General features: G+C 33.5%; 1 protein-coding gene across 8 annotated transcripts in view; it reads right to left on the bottom strand.

Moving 5' to 3' along the window:
• LOC150104529 (lachesin-like) overlaps positions 1–24257 on the bottom strand; it is a 1086504-nt gene that overhangs the window by 840949 nt on the left and 221298 nt on the right. Inside the window, exon 4 of one of the 8 annotated variants that reach the window (XM_090395729.1) lies at positions 19841–20032. The exons of the other annotated variants lie outside the window; for them this stretch is intronic. The gene's annotated coding sequence lies outside the window, so the exon portion shown is untranslated. The remainder of the gene's footprint in view (positions 1–19840; positions 20033–24257) is intronic. 8 annotated transcript variants of the gene reach the window in all.

Here is a 24257-nt window from a genome sequence, read left to right as displayed (position 1 = left end):
CTCCGGGTTCATATCTCGTGGGCATGCATGTTTTTGAATGTCTAAATGAGAAAAGAATTTGATACCGCACCATTGTTTGGAGGCCTTAATGAAACGTGTATGTTTGGCCTCTAGAGTAGGATTTCCGGATTACGTAAAATTAATACCAATTTTTCACGACGTTAATATGCTATAGGTTTGCAACTTCGGACGTGGAATCACTTAAAGTATAAACTGGCTGGTATAAAAATTATTTTTTACTAATTATCTATATTATATATCTTTCTGGGAGGTGGAGAAAGCATCCCCGAGTATACCATATAACTATTACAAACGATTACCGTGAATCTTGCATTTTCCTTTAAGGAGTGTATGATGGCTAAATTTTGGAGAACGCTCTTTTAGTATTTTAGATGAACAAGGTGTTAAATGAGCAGCTCGGGAATCTGAACATGTATTTCCCTGATCCACTTCTTGGGATTGACAGAGAGAGAAACAGAGGATCGCTTAATAGAATAGGGTTTTACCAGCATATGATGTGTGCACTTGCCCCAGTAATTAGACATGTATTTCATTTCGCTTCAGAGCAATAACCTGAAACAAAGATCGGTCACCGATAGAGAGCGCCATTCAGTTTCAGACATAAAAGCATAACTTTCTAGAATCGAGATACAGACAGTCATGCTTTTAATTTTTGAGATCCCAGTTTATGTGTTATCAAACTATAAACCTGAAGCTAAGCACTGCCGTGTAGTCAAGAAGCACATCGTATATTTAAAACTTTACGGCACAATTTCGTAAATTAGAGGTAATGTTCATTTAGAAAAGTAACGGAATATTAAAATTCACACAAAGCAAGAGAACTAAACACCTCATTTCAGTTTTAATGAGTGAAGCGAAAGACTGATGCTTGTTGAGTCTTTATGATAATGCAGTTTTATTTTATTTTCTCCCCAGCCATGCTCATGCTCATTCAATGCAGTGTTTCGGATCGTATCACTACGAAAATAAAATACTTTTTTTCATAGAAACGGTCGTTGGGAATCTAACACGTTATTTTCAGAGGGGAGGGAGGGAGAGCTTCTAACTAGCATAATCAATAATAAATAGCATAATTAGTTCTTTTTCCTTCTAATTATAGAAACATCTTTTAGCATTAAAATCACATTTCTTTAAAGAAAGTTGTAAACACTAGAATTCTTGGATATCAGCTCATAAAAGAGATCTGTTTCAAGACTCACAACTCTCACAGCAGCACTTCAAAGAAATGTTCTGCTGAATATTTATTGAGCAAATGAAACATTCCTACGAACACAGCAGGAAGGGAGAAATCCGTGGATACCTCCTTAAAATGTCCTCCAACTAAACAAAACTAATACAAAATGTATAGAGTGCAGCATACTTTCCTCCTTTGCATAATAATTTTCTAAGAAAACATGAAATTCAATTTGTGACCTTACCGCTTTCATTGGAGTTTTAGAGTAGCGTTCTATTCTCCTGTGGTATCTTGTGACTGGGATTTCATATTTCCCTATTGTCTGATATGGAACGGTTTTAATATGAATGCATTGTTTTAAAAATTTTAAATCTGAATCAAACTGAAAATTTGTAGATTTCTGATAAAGCTAATATTCTTATAAAATCAATATTAGTATTTATGTCATTTGTAATTTCAATGTAAATTTTTTCATTTTCTTAGAGGTGGAAACTTTTTATATAAAATATTTTGACAGTACTATTTATATTACAAGCTTGTTCAATGTATTTTCCTTATAAAATAAAACCGTACTGACCCTGGAGTAATTTGTAAAATATGATAAACAACAAAAATATATAATTAAGTGCATTATGTGACTAATTGGAAGTCTAATCTTTTCCCCACAACATCCAGTCAGGATTTTGTTAAGTATTCATTTCAAAAGAGTGGCAATCGTAAAGCAAAGGAAGATGAGATACTTTTATAAAATAAGAAAATAAGTCAACATAAAGTACAATGAATACGCACTCTTGCTTCTTTTATCACCTGGCTTGGAGATGTAGCTTTCTCCGTTCGTCCTTTATGTGTTTAATAACAGCGAGAGGCTCTTAGAGGACAATGATTTAACGAGCTAATTCCAGCTAAAAGCAGCTCGATGTAGTGTCACAAACTCTGTGCAAGCGATTTTTCTTTGCCGAGTAGAGTAGAGAACTCTTCGAGTGGATTTAAATAACTTACAAACCATAATGAAGCAGATTTCGTTGTTTTTTTCCTTTAGAAATAAAATAATTAATGAACTAAAGTTGCCTCATTGGGTCTGAATAACAAGTGGGGATCATTCACTGTGACAAGCCATCACAAAAATAATAGGCTGTTGCTTCACAATACCAATTATCCTGAACATAAGCAACAAAAGATACACGACTCTTTAATTACAAACTTAGATCAATATCTTAAGAAGCCTGGATATTTGGCCGTATTAAGTTATTTAGCAAAACAGAAGGACATTTATAATCTAATTGAAAGGAAGCCCTCATACTTTCTAGAATTATAAGTGTAAAATGCATTAAGTACTTTCTCCTGGCTGAATTAACACTTTTATGGAGTCTAATTATCTGCAACGTATCTTTGCGTCATTTAATATTTGAATATGCAACTAGTTTAATTATTTCGAAGAAAACTGATGTAAACGGAAAAGTCCAGTGCATTGTAAAGGACTAACCGAAACTATAAGAATCAACAGTTAATAAGCTCGTATACATAAGGTGTTTCAAAGTAATACCGCTATTCAGAGCAATTTTGTGAAGAGAACCAGTAGACGAAATACCCTCACAATTAGTGAGTACCCTAACCCGATCACACAGAAGACATTTTGACAGTAAAAAATAAGTATTTCAAAAATGACCGATAGGGCGCTGTGAGCGAGAAAAGATGGCAAATTGTTCATACCACGTGAACAATAAGGCAGTGTAATCAAACAAGAAGCGAGACTGACTCTATAGTTATTCAACTTGTGCGATGGGGTTAACTTTGCCTGAATGCGCCTTGCTTGTCAAGTCAAGCCTCTACTCTACTTCCTTGTCAGGTGTTTCTATAGAAATGCGGAAAAAATCTAGCAGCACTTCGCGAGTACAGGCGCCTAAAGACTTTGAGTAAGGCCCAATGACACCAAATGTAGGCGATGCATGATTTGTCGATTTGAAGAGACAGGCAGCTTGACATGCCAACATGAAGAGGACACAAATCTGAAATTCCGCAAATGACTGAAGATGTCCTAACTGACTGTTGTTGAACAGTCATATGAGAATGCTGCAGGTACATGCAGTGCACGTGCCATAGCAAGTCAATTAGATTTGCCATACAAAACGGTATGGAGAATTTTGCATAAAGAGGTGCAATACTACCCGTATAAACTCCGCTACTTCCAAACGCTGCAAACAGAAGATGCCAGCGTCCGAGCAACGTTTGTATTACTATTTCTGGCACACATAGAGATGGACGAGAACCGGCCTTGGAACATCCGATAGATGTGATGAAGCGCATTTTCATGTCGGAACAGTACACACTCAAAACTGCCACCTGCGCTACAGAGGATTCGCCCCTTGTTTCGGAAAGTTCCCTTACATTCGGTGAAGGTCAGTATGGATAAGGTTTATGGACAATTTCGTTATCGAGCAGTTTCTCTTCTAAGAAATCCATCTAAAGCGACTGCGATCCGAACGGTAACAGTTGCGCTTTATCGAGATATGTTGAACAGTTTCGTCATCCAGCAACTTCAGCAAAGGTTGTGCCAGAACACAACGGAGTGGAGTCAGTCTCGTTCCGTTGGTTATGTCGTCTTACGACTGACCTGGAATCAAAATTCACTATATTTTATTGGGCATAGTACCATATTTCTACATGGATCATATTTGAACTAATTTGATTTTAATTTACAAATTCTCTTCCCCACAATCTGATTAAGCTATCCACTATGTCGGAATAGGAGCACTTTAATTTGAAACACCCTATTCACTAACAAACTTTGTGGATTGTTCTGTGGAAAAGTATTTCCATAAAACACAGTCACAGCAAGCTAATTAATCTAAAAAAGAATAAACAATACTTCTGGGATCAACGTTTGATATAAAGAACATGATATCTTTCTATAAAAGTTTAATATTCCAATCAATTATTCATTCATGATATTAACGAGAATGGGCGAGGAAAGATCAGCAAAACAAATGTTCTCCGCCAGGTTGGCAGGAAAACGACCCAGAGGAAGACCAAGATATAGATGGATTGATACCGTACAAAGTTCCTTAGACGATAGAAATATAAGATCTGATAATTTAGAGTCTTGACAAATAACAGACTGATTTGGAAGCAAATTGTAGATAGGAAGTTAGTAATGATGTAAATTTTTCATGAAGTACTATCATATCCTGTACACCCCTTGAGAGTATATGGCAGGAATTTGATGATGATGATGATATTAACGAGAACAAAGTCTCAATTTATAATGTGATTTTAATACACTCACACTTCATCGTAAAAGTTTAAGGAATATGAACATATGAACAAATTTAAAAATTAAAAAAAAAAATTTTTTAAATCTAGAACCATATTTAATACTTTTTATTTAAATAAAAATTTAAACGTAAACAACATCCAATCGCGATTCATTCCAAAACAGTCATATGGTAGAGAAAGACAGCTTTTTCAAAAAATAAAATAAAATAATGTATGGCACAATGGCCGAGTTATTACAGACTGCACTAAGGCAAAAATGTTATATGCGTATTTTTAAGACACCGAGAAATAAGATGTTTTTTCTCCAGCACTGCCCGTAGCACTGCCAGGAAGCATCGGAGTGTAGAAATTGTCTTTGCTATGGTAGCATGGACAGTCCTTTCAAATAATGTGAGATTAGTTTATTTTTTTCCATTTCCATATGGATAAGGTATAAGTCTGTAGCCTATACCATTAAGTTTCTTTAGATAGATATACAATAAGAAGCAGATTTCTAGCTTCTATATACACTAAAACACAAAACAGCTGGATCAGTCTGCTGATAGATAGAAACATATGATCCTCTAAAATACGTTCTCCATATAATCAGTCAGTAGGCTAATGAACAGCTAGGTTTATTTATTATTATTATTATCATTATCAAAGCCACGGTTGAAATATTGGAATGCAGATAAATCAATCATTCTACTAGCAGACGTGGTTGAAAGCAATGGCGAAGCGTCTAGAAGGCATCAGTCACCACTGATAAATTCACAGTCTGATATTGAGACAGTCGAAATCAATGCTAGCTGGAATTACTGGCAAAGTAACTAAGCAAATGAGGGTAGCATATTATGTCTCTTAGTTGCTTGTATTCTCTCGACGGGTGTTTATTTGGACGAAGAGGAAATTTTGCTTCCACCTTATGAAACTAGGCAAATCAACTGAGAAGCTTTTATAAAGGTTCCTCTCGTAGTAGAACAGGATTCGAACTCCATTCTGAGCTACCGTTGTAGATTTGAGAATTCTGAGTGTTACGGACAGCAATTGTTTATTTTTATTTTTTACTTTAATTTGATAGGTCGTAGATTTAAAGCGCCATAAAGAGAACTGGTAGAATAAAGAGCTTAAAAATGATGGCTATGCAATCATTTAGGTAATGATGAAATAGTTCGATTATTAGGCATGTTGTTCACTCAATTGCCTGTCATCCAACAATTAATATTTTGTAATGTAAGTGAAACGAAAACTTAAAACATTCTAGAATTACAAGTGTAAAATTCACAAAAGCTATCAAACAACTTCTCCCTACTAAAATAAAGTTTTTATGTTAGTCTTATTGTATGCAGGGCATCTTTACGTAATCAAATATTTGAATATCTTCTTAGCTGAATTATTTTGAAGAAAATTTATGTAAACAAAAGAGTGTAATACATTTCTAAATGCTAAACGAAAGCGCAAGCAATTAAGGAATTATACATACAATATTAATCGCTGTCGACTCTTCTGTGAAAAAGAATTTCCATGAAACATAGTTATAGCAAATAATTAATCTTGAATACTAACATCAAATAATACTTTTTTGGGATGCATTCCTGAAAAAATGAATACTATCTCTGCCGTATAAGTTAATTGCATTCCATGAATTATTCCTTATATTCATTAGTATTCTCCTCATTTTAATTTAGGATGCAATCAGTGTAGAGAGGTTGTTGGGAGGGATACCTGGATTTTTAGTAAAGGGCAGTGCTTCTTCCTCATTCGAGAATATGAAAGTGATTGCTAATGTCTGATTTAAACCTAGGTATTTCCAATTAAATTTCACGTTTTTCAGTAAAAAAATCCAGTTTTAAAATGTTAACAACATTGAATACCATTTTGTTAATTATTTGTTCAAAATAATTATGCTAGGCAATAGTGCTAGGACAAAAATATCGCAGGACATAACCCATTGACTGTAATAACACAACCGGAAAGCACCGAACTGTAGCAGTTGTCTTTGTTATAGTAGCTTCGGTAGTCAGTTTAAATAGTTTATTTTGTGAGATTAGTTTATTTTTTAATTTCCGTTGATTAACAGTAATATTAATCCTGTCTGACAGACTCCTCATGTTACCGAATATACGAATGCATAAATTTGCAAAAATATCCAAATTAGTTGTATAATCTTTATTAATAAGAATAGTGTATGCGGACCTACACACTATCATATTTAGAAATAGCAAACGATCCTCGTTTATCTTCATGTTTAAAACATGAATTTGAATAAATAAGAAACTGAACAAACAAAAAGTATGACAAACGGGAAATAATCATTATAATGCCATTTTCTCATCCTGGGTGGTTTGCGTCTCGTCCAAAAATGTAATATCCTGTGATGATGAATGAACAGAAAGAAAATTAAATTCGTTTGCCATCAAGAAGATTTCTGGACAGATCCTTCAATTTCGGACTTATTTTATCGCTGTTCAGTACCATGTAATCCAATGCACTCAACTGTTGAATTTTTAAAATACCAATGGACTTACATTCCTTAATATATAAGTTCCACTATTTTTATTTCAATAAGAGATTTCATGAAGTAACAGGGAAGGCTAAAAGAGTCTTCTCCTTACAAAAACATTCCTGACTTACTCCAATTAAAACTCAGTACATTATTCTTGTTAAAAGACTTCTAATGGGACTATATTGATCAAGTACATATAATAAACAACTATGCTTTACCAACTAGTTTCACCAACTAAGGCTGTTGGCATCTTCAGAGTACATAACTGATGTAAGGCACTAAAAATTAAAAAACTGTTACAAACTATAATCAACCGATTCCAATTATATTAGACAAAGAACAGAGCGCGTACAATACATGCATAGAGCGAGCATGATCTCACTTGTTATTTAGAAACGCTCTATGGTTGGCACTGTAATTCAGTTTTAGGTTAGCTTTTCACTTCTCAAGAACGATTATGTCATAGAGTGGGATAGAAGCACAATTCCTTATATAGAGAAGGACGTCCGCTCCCGATTTATTAAAGAAGCCACAGCAATTGCCCGCTGTACACAAAACCTTAACAGGAACCAAGGACTAATCTTGCCCTTGATCTGGAAGACCCTTATTAGATCTCTTAATTTACCAGAACTGAATTACAACCAGAGAACGTTCCTAAATAACAAGTGAGATCATGCACGCTCATTGCATGTTGTACGCGCTATGTTCTTTTGTCTAATATAATTTGAATCGGTTGTGTATAGCTTGTAACAGTTTTTTTACTTTTTAGTGCCTTACATCAGTTATGTACTCTGAAGATGCCAACAGCCTTAGTTGGTGAAACTAGTTGGTAAAGCATAGTTGTTTATTATATGTACTTGATCAATATAGTCCCATTAGAAGTCTTTTTATAACTGTTATGGTCAAGAAAATTAACATTTTTTAACATTATTCTTGTCTTCATACTTCAAAAAAAAAAACACCCTGTTTCTCTAAGCTCATAAAAACATGAAATATTAAATTCCTCACACTGGATGCTAATGTAAGCTATATTAAAAACAGTCAAATACTTTAACGTTTTCCGCAGCTAATTGCATCGCACAAAAGATTAAGGAAATGATCTCTGATTTAACTACAACAACGTACGGCTAGCAATTAAAGCAGATGATTAGCGATGATTAGCAGTTACATGTAATCTGTGATTAGGAATTATCCCAAATTTAAAAAGAAAAATATCCTGTGCACGGGGATTATAGAATATCAAATACAAAGAAAGTTTATTATAATACTTTTTGAGTTAAAAATACAAAAATACGAATTTCTACAGGAAATATATCAACAATTCTAGATTGAGACGCGCGTGAAAGAGAGAAATACCTGTGTAAACAGAAAGGTGCTGATGATATAAATATTAGATACAGATAGCTACTTAAATAAATGACATTGCATTCTTAGATACTACACATTTTGACAACCAAAAGAACAATTTTCCGATTTTCACAGCACTTTCATTGTTTGTTGACAAGTAACCAAGCTGCGATTTGGGTGTTTGACTTAATAATGTTTTGAATGAGTCGTTTGAAATATGGTATAATGGTTGCTCGAAAAGATTTCCTAACGAAAACAATCAAACTTACGAGTAATTTCAATTATAAGCATAGTTTGGTAGGTTCCTATTTGGTGTCAACAAAATTTGGTGAACAATTTTCTATAATCAAGACAATAAACTAATTTATTACAATCTTATGAATATAATACACTGACAACATAGTCTTAGCCGCTTCGGCCGTTAATTCCAAACAAATTCTAAATTTGTTTATTTGGTTAATTCCAAAACTTTTGGTTCTAATTAAAACAGCTGTATTACTGTTATAGCACCGGAGTGCTTACAAAATTGTGAAGAAAGAAATTTAGTAGGCGCAACGTCAGATTATTAAATTATGCTGACGTAAAGAATAACTTTGTTCGGGTTAAAATTGAACTAGTCCTATCATTCGCATCCCTGCAACACTTTGCTACATTCGCTAGTATGATTTATATATTAATGAATCTACTTTAATCATATATTGATTATATACATTGATTAATTATATACACTCGGTATAGCGATGAAGAGCAGTATATATCATCATATATAAAACAGAATATAGGAAAAACAGGAATAAAAATTGACACGGGTTCAAACAAAGAAAAAGTAAATTTTTTGTGCAAAATGAATAATCTTTTATGCTCATAAACCACCCATTAAACTTCGTAAACCTACTGCACATTAGGATCATTGTTGGATAATCATGACACCTATAATCCTAAGAGCAAATCTGATATTTCAGGCACCAAATAAACAACGTTATGGTTTCTGAGCAGGAAATGAAAATTGAGTAGTCAAAGCCATACGCAAGCAACGTTGTGGAAGTAGGATTCGAAACCACGACCTCTAGTTGAGCTTGCAATCCACTCGACCAACCAGAAGGCGACTTAATGATTGTTATATAAACAAAAGGCAAGAAGAGAATATACTGGGAGAGATTACATCCAAAGAGGGAGATTAAAAATCTGCGATTAAATTTAATTAGACTGAATGCGATTCACATGTACTGAATTTACTCGCGCCATTGGAGAAATTAAAATGAATTGTAGTTTAAATCTTCTAACTCTTAACTAAGCTTCACCAAACCTGATTTATCCACTCTCGATTTGTTTCACGAGGGCAGTCAGAATAGGCATAGCGAACACACCTTAGAAGAAATTATGTAAAATATTGAGAATAAAACTGATACTTCTGAATTACTAATGGTGTTTGAAAATACGATTGCTGACAACAAATTTGTCACATCACTTTTGATTAATAACGGAGATAAAATATTTCGCACGTGAACGAAAAGAATGCTTGTTACCTGTTGAGGCTGACTGAAGATAATGCAAGTGTTGAAATATTATCGACAGATCAGGTTATTATCAGAGTGGAAATACTTCCCAGAAATGAAGGTAATTAAATAAAGGACAGTGAAACAATGCCTTGAAAAATGGTTGTTTAAAATAATATAAAATTCATGTTGTACGTTTTATATTCAATTCATTCACGTAATTTCAATATGTGTTGATCATCATTAATAGAAATGATCACTAAAACCGGCAGTATCAAAATTTAAAAGGAAACGTAATACAGACTGACAAGGAAATGGGGGAAGCCTTTGCGTAGGACTGAGTGTTTTATTTGTTACATTATCATTTTCAGTGCAAGTTTTGTATTTTTTTTTCCGCATAAAGAAAGTAAACCTATATGTTTAGTTATCAAATGATTTATTGTATTTCTGTTTCAGCAAATTCAAAATATCTATAAAATATTTTCTTTAAATTAAGTTATCATGAGGCTTCAAGAAAGCCTCGAGAAATTCCCTTATCCATCTGTTAATCCTAATCGTTCTATTTATCAAGAAATTTGTGTCCCTAAATTCGTACATATGAATAACAAACTTAAAAATGTGGGTTTTAAAACTGCTTTCTGCGAACTGGAGAATGCTTAAGGCTATTTTTGGAAAGTTGCCTTAGCGTCTTAAAACAGTTTTAAAAATAGTCTCAATTTTTCGGAGACATCCTTATTCGGATGTATTTTTTGTGCTTTCTTGAAGCCTTTTTTAAGAAGGTGCAGAAAAGGTAGCAGATAATCATTTGCAACTTTATGTATAATGTTTCCCGTAGAACGATTTCTTTTTTTTATTATTTCATTTTTATTCGCTTATATCACTTTAATTTTTAAGGATAACACATACTTGATAACTAGCAAGGAAATATGGAAACGCATCTCTTTTACATTAAATTCATCATTAAGAGACCCCACATGTCATTTCCCACCGGAACAGGAAGACGAATTCGCTTGCAAATCAATTTACCTTCTGAATTTCCTTCAAGGATTTTAGAAATATGCAAACAATGCTTTTACTTTTATTTTTGTATTTAATGTTAAATAGCTAATAAGCAGAAAATGTGCAACTGATGCTGTTTGTTTGTTTAACAATACAATGGAAAAGACATTTGACAAAACGTTGAAATCTGCTTATTTCCCACCGATAAGATTAGCAATTGTAAATAAAATGCATGTGAAAATTAATCGGGGGGGAAGGGGATTTACCTTTCTCATGACCAGATAAATATACTAATGGTGATAACACTAACTTTTGAAAGCAAATCAACTCAAACACGTGGAGAATTATTTTACAGATTCACTTTTTTGTTACAGTTGCGACGCTTCCCATTTGAGTAATTTATTATTTTTTTTTATAAAATTATTTCACAAATTTGTAATATTCCTGGTTTTTCATATAAATCAGTCATGTTACAAAACAACGCGTTTTTCAGCCTCCCCCCCCTAAAAAAAACCCTAACTGCATTTAAGAATTATTCGTGGAAAGCGGGAATTATTCTCAAATAGAAATCAAATTTCTGCAATTTTAGGACTCCAGTAAGCAAGAAGGGGGGGGGGTAGGATTAACAAGGAATTAAAAAATATTCCATCAGCTAAGAACTTTCCCACATCCTCTGCTACTTGCCATGATACACGTTGACTAATTTGAGGGCTGCAATGTCAGACACTGTCTTCAATATGCTCACTGTGCGCGCGCTGCTGCCATTTCAGCAACCCATAACGTTGGGATCCTGTTTTGCAATTTTAATTTCTGGTGATTTTCTTTTTTCCGGCGAAACAGGCAAACCCGCCAGAAGAACATACGCAAAATACAGATATTAAAACTACGAAATAAGAATTAGGCGCCATATTCCGTCGAATCTGGTTTCTAAAGGTCTACGCGTAAGGATTAAACATAACTATCACTAGTAAAAAAACCAATCGAAAACGTCCTTCATTTCTGCCACTTATAAACTGCACGCATGCGCAACATAATATATCGCCGATCGTGTTTTTCCTCTGTTGTAAACAAATCGACTGTTTGGCTCGCCTGCTTTCCAGCTACGGCAGAAAATATACGCTCCATCCAGATGACGAGAAATTATTTCGTACCTATCTGTAGCGTCACATTTCCCGTGTTTTTGTGTGCGAAGGTACGCATATGTACTGTCGTCTTTTCACATCTTTGTTATTTACCAATGATGGCTAAATTGTACAATGTTCGATTATTTCTTTGTGGGTTGCGTATGTGTTTTTCATCGATATCTCAAGGGATTGAACAGAATTTCAACTTGACATTATCTACTTAACATGAGACAATTATTATGTCGTTTGTATTCCATTGTTTGCAAATTTAAGCAGTCGCAAACATATCGTTGTGAAATATAATAAACGATGAGAGCTTAAATAAGTTCGAGAGTCTGCATAGGCCGATAGGGGTAGTTGCCATACTGAAATGTTTTAATAAACTAAAATGCATTATATTAAAAATTGTTTTACTTTATAATAACTAATAAAACCATATACTTTTACTGTCTCAAATTTTGCATACAATTAAACACGAGTATTTGTCTTCGTATTACTATCTCGATACATACTGATTAAAAAATGAGTACGCATGCATACAAAATTCAGTTTTCTACGCATGCGTATACTGTCAGACGAGTATGAACGGTTTAATTTTTTTAATGGAAACTATTATTTGCATGTAATTTATTTTATACATTTTCAAATCGATAAGGATATTATACTCCATGTTATTATGTTCAGTATTGAATGATGATTTGTGTAATATAGCAAAGTAGGTCCTTGTGTTGCAAATTACTCTTTTAATCTTGACTTGTACTTCTGACAAGCAAGAAACAATTGAAATACAAACTTTTGTGCGATGTATTAGTTTCCACTCACTGGAAACGTTCCTTCAGCATACCTTGTACTGCCCTTAAGATAAATGGAAAGGACAACCACGATGCGTGACAGTGAGTACACGTTCCAGAAGACTAGAAAGAGCCACCCTTGAGGCTAAAGCTCATTATCTGAGGAACCTAAGTGCTACTAGACATGGGATCGCTATGGTAGATAAGCCAAGAAACAAATCTTACATCCCAGTATCATCTCATTAAATACTGTTTAGCGTAAGTTGTTCAAATAACATGTCACAAACAGAATGAATAATGCATCCTGTGAAAGAATCTTTAATTCCCTGCTTATCAGATGAAAGGTTATTACTAATGGAAATGAGAAGACCAAACAATATATTTGAATATGTTATACATCAAGTGATGCCGACATGCGGTTAACTGTACATCATTGCCAATGAATTTCTCATTTACACAAACTGAAAAAAATTTTGAAACATAACTTTTTCTCTGAAATATTACCCTTCATACTGCAGCGATTTAACGTATTATTAATCGACTAGAGTTAAATCAAACTGTAGCAAATTCTTTCATTAGTTTTTCTATGTAAAATATAAGAAAGAGATCTAGAGTCTTGTACAAGACACAAACAACGAAATATATTTTTCTACCTTATATTTTTATTAAATGAATGCCAATATGTAAATCTTCAGGTAAGTAATGACAAGGAGATAAATATCCAGTAAGTAAAAATTAAAAAAAAAAAATTAATAACCAAGGATGATGAGCAAGCTGAAGAGAAACTCTACTTCCTCCCTCCAATACAAAATGCATGCGATAAACGAAGTTTTTAGCAGAACACTTAGCATGCAGTGTTGTTTTCAATTAATTACTTTTTTTATCTTATATATATGTATACTGAAATTTAAAAAAAGTAGAGGGATATGTGAGAATACGGAAAGAAGTTAAGGATATGATACATCCTTAACTAAAGTATAGAAATCTACATTATATGACAATGCTGTCTTTATTTACTGAATAGTGCATTTTTCCTTTCTTCACTAAAATATTTAATATTTTCACATGCTAAATATTTCAGTGAAGAAAGAAATACGCTATTAAGTAAATGGAGACGGCATTATCGTATAATGTAGATTTTTATATTATACCCTTAACTTCTTTTCGTATCCTTACATATCACACTACTTTTTACATTTCAGTGTGCACTGTATATATATCAGATAAAAATAGTTAAATAAAAGCAATAGTGCCTGCATAACAGTTCGGCTTAAAATTTTGTCTCTCAAGAGGGTCTCGCTTGTACTGCTTCATAAACGTTCTTTGCCAATATCAAACTTCTATCAGATGAGGCTAATCACAATAAGAGCCTTAATGTGGGCTAATTCAGCAATACATCCATCTATATTTATGAATATTTTTGCAGAAACTGTGAATAGAAATAACACTGTGTATTATTAAAATGATGCGGTTTAAATTTTGTAGCCTCCATTCTCTAGGTATTGCATAAATCAAGGTAATTGTATTTGAATAATACCAGTTGTTTCGTATTTTATGTGTATCTCGCGCCTACGAGAAATTTCGTTATGCTCAATTAATAATTGAATTTAAATTCTCGCCAGTCCTACAACAAACAGGATTGAGTATAATCGAGATTTAATTAAATGTATATAATATTCGTCCAAGCTTGATTTGCTTCCTCAGCCTTAAGTAAAAGGCTGGTTATATTTCACTAATTCTAGTTCTACCCACGGACCTATGAATTGTGGAAATACCGTCTGAATATGAAAGCTGTGCCAAACAAAGCGACCTTTTGCAACTGCATAAGGTCGCCTTGGTCGCTAACTCGAGTGCTTCTAGATGTTTTTTTCAGTGTTTGGGGGATGGCGGCTAAAGCACCTATTATTACGGGAACAACTTTCGTTTTCTGTTGCCAAATTCGTTCAACTTCGAATTGCAACTCCAGATACTTTGTAATTTTTTCAGTTTCTTTTTCGGCAATTCGGCTATCTCCTGGTACTGATATTTCAATAAACTGAACACCCTTGTTTTCACTTCTTTCAACCACTGTTATATCGGGTGTCATTCCAAGCTTTTGACAATCTAGATTTTCAAATCCCAGAGTATTTTAGCTTTTCATTCTCAATCACCTTTTGGTCAACATTATGATTACAATAGTCTTTAGATACTTTAAACCCATACTTTTTACATAAATGCCAGTAATTATCTTAGCCACATTATCGTGACTTTTACGATACTCAGTTTGTGAGTATCGTAAAAGAGTTCTTCCTTCTCTTTCCACCATATGCATTTATTGTCTTCTTGAATTGTTTGTATTTTTGCCTTCATAACATTGGTTTTAATGACCTGTTCTTGTGCTGCAAAAATTACACTCTGTTTCTTTCTTTAGTGCTCCATTTCTCAACTATTGCCAGATCAAGTTGCTGTCAGCGCTGTCCTCTATGCTGTGAAGGTATTTTCCATTCAATGACTTATTTTTCCATCTTTCAGTTCTCACGTTTACTTGGTTGGTTTTGTATTCCAATACAATTTGAAATTTTTTTCCGTTGTTTGCTGTAGATAATCATTCAGATTTAGTTTTCTTCTTCAATAATTTGCTTTACTTGTAGTAATCCTCTGCCTCCTTATTTGCGTGATAGGTAGAGCCTATCAATGTCACTGCGAGGATTAAGGTCTTGGTGCATTGTCATTAATTTTCGAGTTTTTCGGTCTAAATTGTCCAATTCTAGCTGGGACCATTCAACAATACCTGCTGAATAGCTCAGAACAGGTATGGCTCCAGATGGTAAACGCTTTTATCAAATTTCCGGCATTAAGCATTGCATTAAAGAATTTTCTTAGCCGACCTATGTACTCTGCTCGTTTTTCTCCCTTCTTATATATATATATATATATATATATATATATATATATATATATATATATATATATATATATATATATATATATATATATATATATATACAGCAGAATATATCCCCCCCCTTATCCGGGGGGAGGATAAGTTCCAAGACCCTCTGCGGATACCTGTAACCGCGGATAGTACCAAACCCTATATATACAATGTTTTTTTCCTATACATGCATGCTTATGATAAAGTTTAATTTATAAATTAAGCATAGTAAGAGATTATCAACAATAACTACAATTATAAAAGTTATCTGAATGTGAATGGAATCTCAGCGACCTCAACATACGTTATTATTTATTTATTTATTTATTATTTTATGATGTCAAGAACTTTTACCTTTTTCACTTAAAAGGAAGCACTTTACGGCTTCTCTTTGGTATATCCGATTTGACAGCATCACTACTCTCTCTCTTTTGGGCCATTATTAAGTAAAATAAGGGTTACTCGAACACAAGCACTGCGATACCATGGCAGTCTATCTGATAAACGAAAACTACTCTGAACAGCGCGCAATTTAAAACTTATGAATTGTCTATTACTAAAAGAAAGAGCCATACTCCTTCATTTCGGCGATGTAAAATTACATCAGCAAAGTGGTTATTAGATCCAACATCATTTCAAAGCCTAGTGTTTGTAGAGCTATGATGGTTTCGTAAGATGACCTGAGAACTTACGAGAATACAATCCTCGGCATATCCAAGTTGCCTTAGCTTGCACTGCTCGACTTATTATCTAAGACAACACGGGGATGCCGAGGATTGTATTCTCGTAAGCCCTCAGGTCAACTTACCAAACTTTCATAGTTTCTACAAATATTCAGCTTTGAAATAATGTTGAATCTAATATCCACTTCGCAGATGTAATTATAAATTGTTTATTTCTGGAATTTTCCATTTAATATTTTCGGAATTGGGTTGAACATGGATAAAGGGGGGGAAACGGTATATATATATATATGTGTGTGTGTGTGTGTGTGTGTGTGTGTGTTAAAGATACCAAGCAATTTTATAAGCTAGGTTTTTAATCCTTTTTCCCAATAAGCAATCAGACAAGTAAGCAAGTTTGCGGCTGCACGTAGTGCAACACTAGGCAACTCGTTGTAAAGGTGGCGTAAGTTTTTTGATCACTTTCCTTAGAATTTTCCCCTTATGCAAAGCACATTTCCTTGTGGAGATGTATGATTCTATGCATTAAGGTAATGGTCACTACCTATATCGGTTTCGACCTTTATTGATGTCTCGTCAGTGGGAGCCAGACCTACAAAATACGTGCAGCCGCAAACTTGACTTACTTGTCTGTTTGCTTACTTGTGAAAAAAGGATTAAAAACTTATTTATAAAATTGCTTGGTATCTTTAACATAATATATACCCAAAGTAAAAACTTTCTACATATATATATATATGTATGTATATATATATATGACAGAGTGCGGGTTATTAGAGAATGTCTTTAGATGGGCGATGATTGTCAACATCCGGTGTGAAACAGTGAGCGTTGAAATTGTTTGTCTTGTAGAGCAGGGTTTGTGGATTATGTAAGAAGTAAATATAAAAAAAAGTATCTTAGCCCACACATAGTTGGAATGCGTTATAAATTTATAACTTACGCCTGATGAGTCACAAAATAATTTAATTACCTATTCAACAATCATTAATAAAGTGTTACTGAAATAAAATAATACACATATCTTTAAAGATTTATACTGCATTTAATGGGAAATGATGGAAGGTAATACCCTCATGCTATGACATCCGTTATGTAAATTATCTGGTTTGGGTCAACAAACCAGATAATTTTGTGTATCAGCAAAGAAACACAAAACACTTTCAACTCTTACAATGTTACATTTTGGTTTATTGTGATTTATTCAGTTGAACGTCAATCATCTTTAAGAAATCCTAAAAATGCTTCCACTAGAGAATGTATTTTGTGAAAAACGGGGTTTAAAGATGTTCTGTTTTATCCAAACAAAGGCAACGTGTGCTCTTACACTCGTTACATCTTTCCTGGGAGTTGGAGCAATGTTGCACTGCTTAGAAGAAAATCCTGTAAAGTGTACCTTTTAAGACTCCTTTTTAAAAATAATGATTTCGATTTAAAGATGAGAGCAAACTTTCAATCAGAATTCCTTTTGTGGGGTAATTTGTGTTTCGAAGTAGCTGTGAGAGGAGCGGAGGAGTACACAACACTGCTGCCGGCTGTAAACCTCAAAAGACACGAATAAAAAGGGAGAAATCTGGGATAATAGGATGTCTTAAGTAGTACAATAGGACAGTAAATCTTCGGAAATGTGCAGAATATTCAGCATGGTATGAGCTTTTAGTTTCTTAGTGGAATTAGTAGCTCAACTATGAAATCGAAGATAACTTGGGAAAAAAAAACACGAAGTAATTGTTTAAAAATAGAATCAGTTTTCAGTTAACGCCAGTCTCACATTACTGAAATTTAAATATCTTTTCTTGAAATTCAACTAATAACAGCGAACTATTACACCATTGATTTGAGCAAAAACTGTCATTACACTTAATATAATAGTCCATTGATTTCAGTGGGTGGGCTAAAAGAATCATCCGAAAACTACCGAACATTGCATATTTTTTTCACGTCATTTCAGGTATCTAATAATAAGAATGGTGGACCAGCGCATCCGACTAGCTAGCAGTGAAATTTGCCGATCATCTTATGACTGACAAAGAGCCAAGCTTGCAGCTGATTGGAACCGGTATGTTAGTTGAATTGTAAAGCAGAGGTATTCGGACAACTAGATCGGTAGAAATAATTCATATTTTTATTGGAAACATCAAATGACCTACTATCGTCTGTGAAGAAACAAGTGTTAATTTTTAGTAGCAAAGTAAACGAAAGAATAAATAAATAAATGATGGTTACAGGATATGCAAAATGCACCTAAAATGAAAACTGTAATATGTAATGTTATATGCATGCCGATTTTCATACAACCAACCCTTTCCACTCCTTTCAGTGGGAGATGAACTTCATCGTTCGGTGTTGGAGACCACTGCACTGCGTATTAAAGTCGCAGTGGGACTTAAAATTTTTAAATTTCGTGCCTGAAGTAGAATTTCTAAATCTAAGTTACGAATTTAGTTATTCAGTTGTAGTTTTATTTCTTAAAAATGAAAGGTAGGATCCACTTGTTAACCCTATTGTTAAAACAATTTGTATTTTCGAGGCAAAAATTAATCAACTTTTGAGATCCTAGCCCGGATATTGTAGGCGAAGTGAGGATTCGTCGGGTATTTAAAGATGATTAGTACAGAAATCAATTCTTCAGAGACTGCTCCAGGAAATATATTTGAATATTGCACCAATTTAGCATTCTGCCATTTAATTATTAACTTCAGAACCAAGGCGTCTTCGTATCACTTTAAAATCCTTTTAAGCTAGCCAGCATTTTAAAATTGCGCCAACGACGAAAATACCCGCAACTTTAATTAATGACTTTAACTGGAACGTTTTTTCCAGATCGTCTTCGATGCTTTTACCATTGATTTCTCTTCGGGACACGCAAAACACATCAGTAAAATCCCAGTTCGTTGCTGTAATATACAATAGTAAGAGATGAAAACCTACTGTCTCTTACGATAGTGGAGGATATACACATTTCTGAATACGAGGTAGTAGTGAATTTAAAGTTGACGGAATCATACAAAGTAAAGCAAACTACGCTTTAATATGCAGTTATAATTTCTTTAAACCATGCGTTATCTTAAACCAAAACTACACGTCACAATATAGACAAGTTTTAAAAATCTGTAAATTTTAAAAGTTCTTATTAATAACTCAAAATCCTCAAAATCATTAATAATAACTAAGTTTTAATAATTAATAGCTTTTTACCGTCTCAGTTAATAGCAACTTCAAAGTAAGAAGTTAATAGGATAAGAAAGATTAAATTTTGCTGCAATAAACTATAACTGAGAGGGTGTCGTGACGCCAACACAATATTTTGCAGAAGTTGGTCAATGACAGTGCACTTCACTTATTCTCAATTCAACCATCAGTCATCAAAGACATGAATTTCCAGCATTTGCTGCTTTATGTGTATCCCACCCAGGAAATATTTTAGACTTATAATAGATTATTACCGTGGGTGGCCTAAAAATATTTTTTCTACTTTTATTCATATATATATATATATATATATATATTGTATTTTTATTAATTTATTTTACCTTATTGGGAAACTCTGCTCTAGAGACGAAACATGGGTCTTTTTTATACCAGTTTAAGTCTCCAACAAGATGGCAGTAGCCTCACATCGAGCGATGAAATTTATCTCTCACCTCAAGACAATCACAATATCATCTATGCACAAGACGGGATTCAAACCTGTAGCTTCTTGGGCTGGAGAGTGGATGTGCTAACTGATAAACAAAAGAATGAAACTGATATTAATGCAATGATATAACCACATAAACGAACATACTTGTAGCAGACTTATGAAGATAACTTATGTTCTTATATCCTCAGACATTCTTTCTTGTGGTCATATCAGTTGATTTAATGTCAGTTTTGTTCTAGGTGTTTATCAGAATTTTCCAGACCTCCTTGGTATATATATTTCATTTTTAATTTGCTAATTCTAAGGGGCTGTTTTACACATCGAAAAATAATGTAAGTGATTCCGATATTTTTAAGTCCACATGAAATCTCTTGCCATGTCTTGGATAATAAATCGAATTTAAAGACTTTTGGGTAGTTATCTGAAGTTATATTCATAGCACTTAGATGAGGATTGCATGAGTGCTCAATTTCCTACCGTCTCACTAACCATGATACATCCTGTTATTTTGTGATAGCAAAATATTCAGATGATATGGGAAATGGAGAAAACACCTAACCGATATATCCTGTTCCTTTGCTGTTGAATTGCATATTTCAAACAGTTGGTTAATTGTTTCGCATATATTCATATTTGTCCATTTCTGGTAAACGGAATTCCCAACAATAGGTGTCATTGAGTCATGATTTTTTGGAAAAAAATGATACTTCTAATTGATCTTTAGGAATATTTACAAATACACAGGTTTGCCTAAAGTTTAGGGCACCAATTTATATAAATAAAACGAAATTGGCACCAATTCTGAAATGTTAACTGTAAAGTCATTTGAAGCCAAAGAATATGATGAAAACAAATGAACTTATCATTTAAAGTGGAGCACTAAAAATATTTGTATTACAGAGAAACGAAAAAAATACTGTAATAAAAATGATTCCATAGCATATAAGCTTAAGACACTTCCGAAGTGTAAGTGCGAACATTCTAAATAATGAAGGAACAAATGTTATTACTGAATAATCGCATTTCTTACAGTCACGACAAATATTACTTCATAAATATGACCACCGAAATAACGATAAACGCCAGTAGCTCTCTAGGTTCTAGGGCTATAAATTGCTGTCGATGGGCAACATAAATTAGTCAGAGTTATCACAATAAACTTATGCGGATTCAATTGGAAAGAAAGTTGGAAAGCAGTGGCATTAACTCTTCTGCTAAAGTCTTGGAATAAACTAATTTCGCTTCACAGACAAAATATGTGCAGATGACATATCTTGGAATTATGTCTTACTTTTTTTTGAGACAAATATGAAATGACAAGCAGAACATTTTGCTTCTTCATGCATCTTGTAGGCAGTAGATGTGAAATCCAAACAATACACGATTATTTTTAACTGCTAGAGAGCTATAAAGATATTGAAGTATCCAGACGAGATGCAGTAACAGTGAACACTACTGTTATTGTCACGTTCGGCTAAACACTCACTGCATTCTTCGCTCTAGTTCAGCAATAGTTTCCTTTTCAGCAGTGTATTTAGTGTCTTTGTATGTGTCTTTGTCTGGGGTAGAAGAATTCAATTCAGTCTGAATTCTTTGTTTCTGGTGAACAGAGGGTGCGCATTCGTCCGCGACTCCCATTGCATTCCAAAATATCACGCTCCATTAAAATAGCAGAAAGAACAGTTGCATTAATTTGAGACGGTTGCTGAACTGTGTAATTGGATTACTAATTGTAGAGTTGAAATTTTAACTGATAAGTAACAAATTAATCGAAGAGGTTTTATAATGCAGTTGGAAGATATCGATGGAAAGAAAGAGAGAAGGAAAAAATGCATTAAACTTAATTTTATGCGTTAAATTTAAAATATGGGCAAACAAAATTTATCTGGATAGCTCCAGCACTTTAGCTGTAACTGAAAAAATAGGGATAATATGAAGATTAATGTGTGCTACATTTCCAGTAGCACACATTAGATGCTGACTTAACCAGATTGTTGTATATCCATCATTGAGAATACACTAACTACTGTTCAGGATGGTTAATTAATGGGAAGTGTGTTCCCTAGTCCCTTCCTTTAAATCTGTATATGTTTACTGCGTCTTAGATAGTATTCTAAACCATCTATATTTTTTCGGTAAAATAAATACGACTGGATGATTTCGGCAAAGAAATTGGACATAAATGATTCCACGAACAGTGAACTGTTTATGCTTACTAACTTTGAAATGCTGTTAAAATAAAAGCCAATTAATTCCCTAAAACAAATACAGTTCTTGCTGAATACCGTACAATAGTGGCGGCTCGTAAGAATTTGTAGTGGTGGGGCTGTAGCAATAAAAAAAATCAATAGTAAAAAAATTCAATATGGATTGATAAAAAATATCATTAATAAAACTAAAATATAACAAAATGTAACAATATTTAACATAATTATTTTCTTCGTTCATTTCTACAAAGATATAAATTAAATGTTCGAATTAAATAAAAAAATGAAAAACCGCACAATATTTACCTACGATAACGACAACAACGTTAATTTGTGTTGTTTGTGCTCGTGTAATAGCAACGTATCTTGGGCTGCAATGCTACCAGCCCAAACTGCACGTAAATCAATCGTTACCCCCACTATGTTATTCCCACTAGGTAACTGTTTGGTGCGGTCTGAATTAAATGCAGCTCCAGCGTTGAGTTATACTAGCCAATACTGCTACTAGCCCGAGTATTGCTACAAAATGAATTATATAAAATACTATCGAGCGGTATTGTAAGAACAAGAAAATAACGGTTTTTAGATAAACATATAAAAATTTAAGAATGGCGAGAATAAATCAGGAACTTTTATTTTCTACTGGAGGGGCTGCAGGGCTGCAGCCGTTATGGGTGAGCTGGCACTGCGGTACAAGAAATTTCCTACTTAGAAAATAAAGAGAAGACAAGACACCGTGAAATATGTAGCTAACTTGGAACAGGCTCGTAATAGTGTGGTATTGGACACTTTAATAAAATATTAAATATGAACAGCACCGGCCTACATATAAATGTTTGAAGAAAATATATTAAACCTTACCAATGCACATGCAGGAAGTGAAAAAGGCCATAATGCTAAACCAAGGACAGAATAACTCTTTACAAAGCTGTAGCATGCACAACGAAAAACAGAATATAAAATCGAAACTGTAGTATTCAAATAGAAGCGATAAAACATGCAAGTCTAAAAAAAAGGAATGGATTCCGGAGATTATATAACATTTCAGTTCAAGAACTGACTTAAAAGAACTAAAACTACTTAAACGTATACTAGAAAGAGGCCTTTCCAAAATCAATTCCGACTGACCAAAAGAAGATAATTCGTATAATTTAACTGTTGTTAGAATACCATTCATGAAACAAATAACACGGTTGATGTATATTCAAATTAGCGTAATATTCGTTTCATTAATAAAACGAATATTATACTAATTTGAATAAATATAAATGTGATAAATATTAAATTAGTGATTAAGAAGCTACAGTTGCTTACTGTAGCTTCTTAATCTACTGTACGGAAAGGAACATTAAGTATTTGATACTTAATATTTAAGAGAAAACAACTTTTATGTCTAAAAGAATGAACACAAGTCAAATGGTAACAAAAGCTTCTGGCGAAAAATGCAAGCTAGTTATCAATGGAAACAGTTTATTATTAAAACGAAGTAATAGAAATATAGAAAGGTTTAAAATAAAACTAAACACTGATGATTATACTGAAAGTAGGCCATTTTAAGTTATATTTTTAAGTATAGGTATTTGTCTATGTTTATATCGGCATGTTACCAAGTCAGCCATCTACTGAATCAGCTCATTCCAATATCGGTGTCCTGAATTTTACATTAAGAACATTTAACTTCCAATTAATTAAGTACATTATCCTCGGCGCGGAAAGAAACGCATGCTGTAAGTTGCGAAAACTAGAGTTTAAATCCCGTACGGAAGAGAGGATCTTTTATGAAGTTTTTATGAACTTATGAACTTTGTGTGAGGAAATTTCCCCTACATTTTCCCCCTCTCGGATATGTAGGTTTGCAAAATCCTGCAACGTAATAAGCAAATCAGCTGAAGAACGCATAAGTTAGAGACACAATGCACTGACCCATTGTATGGCTTGTGCTTCAACCGGAATCCCGATTAAACTGCTAATTTTGCGGATTAATATGCATTTTTCAAAGTTCTATATCCAAACGTGATGATTCATTATTTAAAAAAAAAATTATTTAAAAATTCAGGAATGCTTCGACAGGATGCAACACTGTGCAAACAGACACTCGTG

The sequence above is a fragment of the Typopeltis vanoorti genome, chromosome 7 (assembly GCF_054136105.1).
Source record: "Typopeltis vanoorti isolate ZY-2024b chromosome 7, IOZ_Tvanoo_1.0, whole genome shotgun sequence".
Taxonomy (NCBI): domain Eukaryota; kingdom Metazoa; phylum Arthropoda; class Arachnida; order Uropygi; family Thelyphonidae; genus Typopeltis; species Typopeltis vanoorti.
This window is presented reverse-complemented; position numbering and strand designations above follow the sequence as displayed.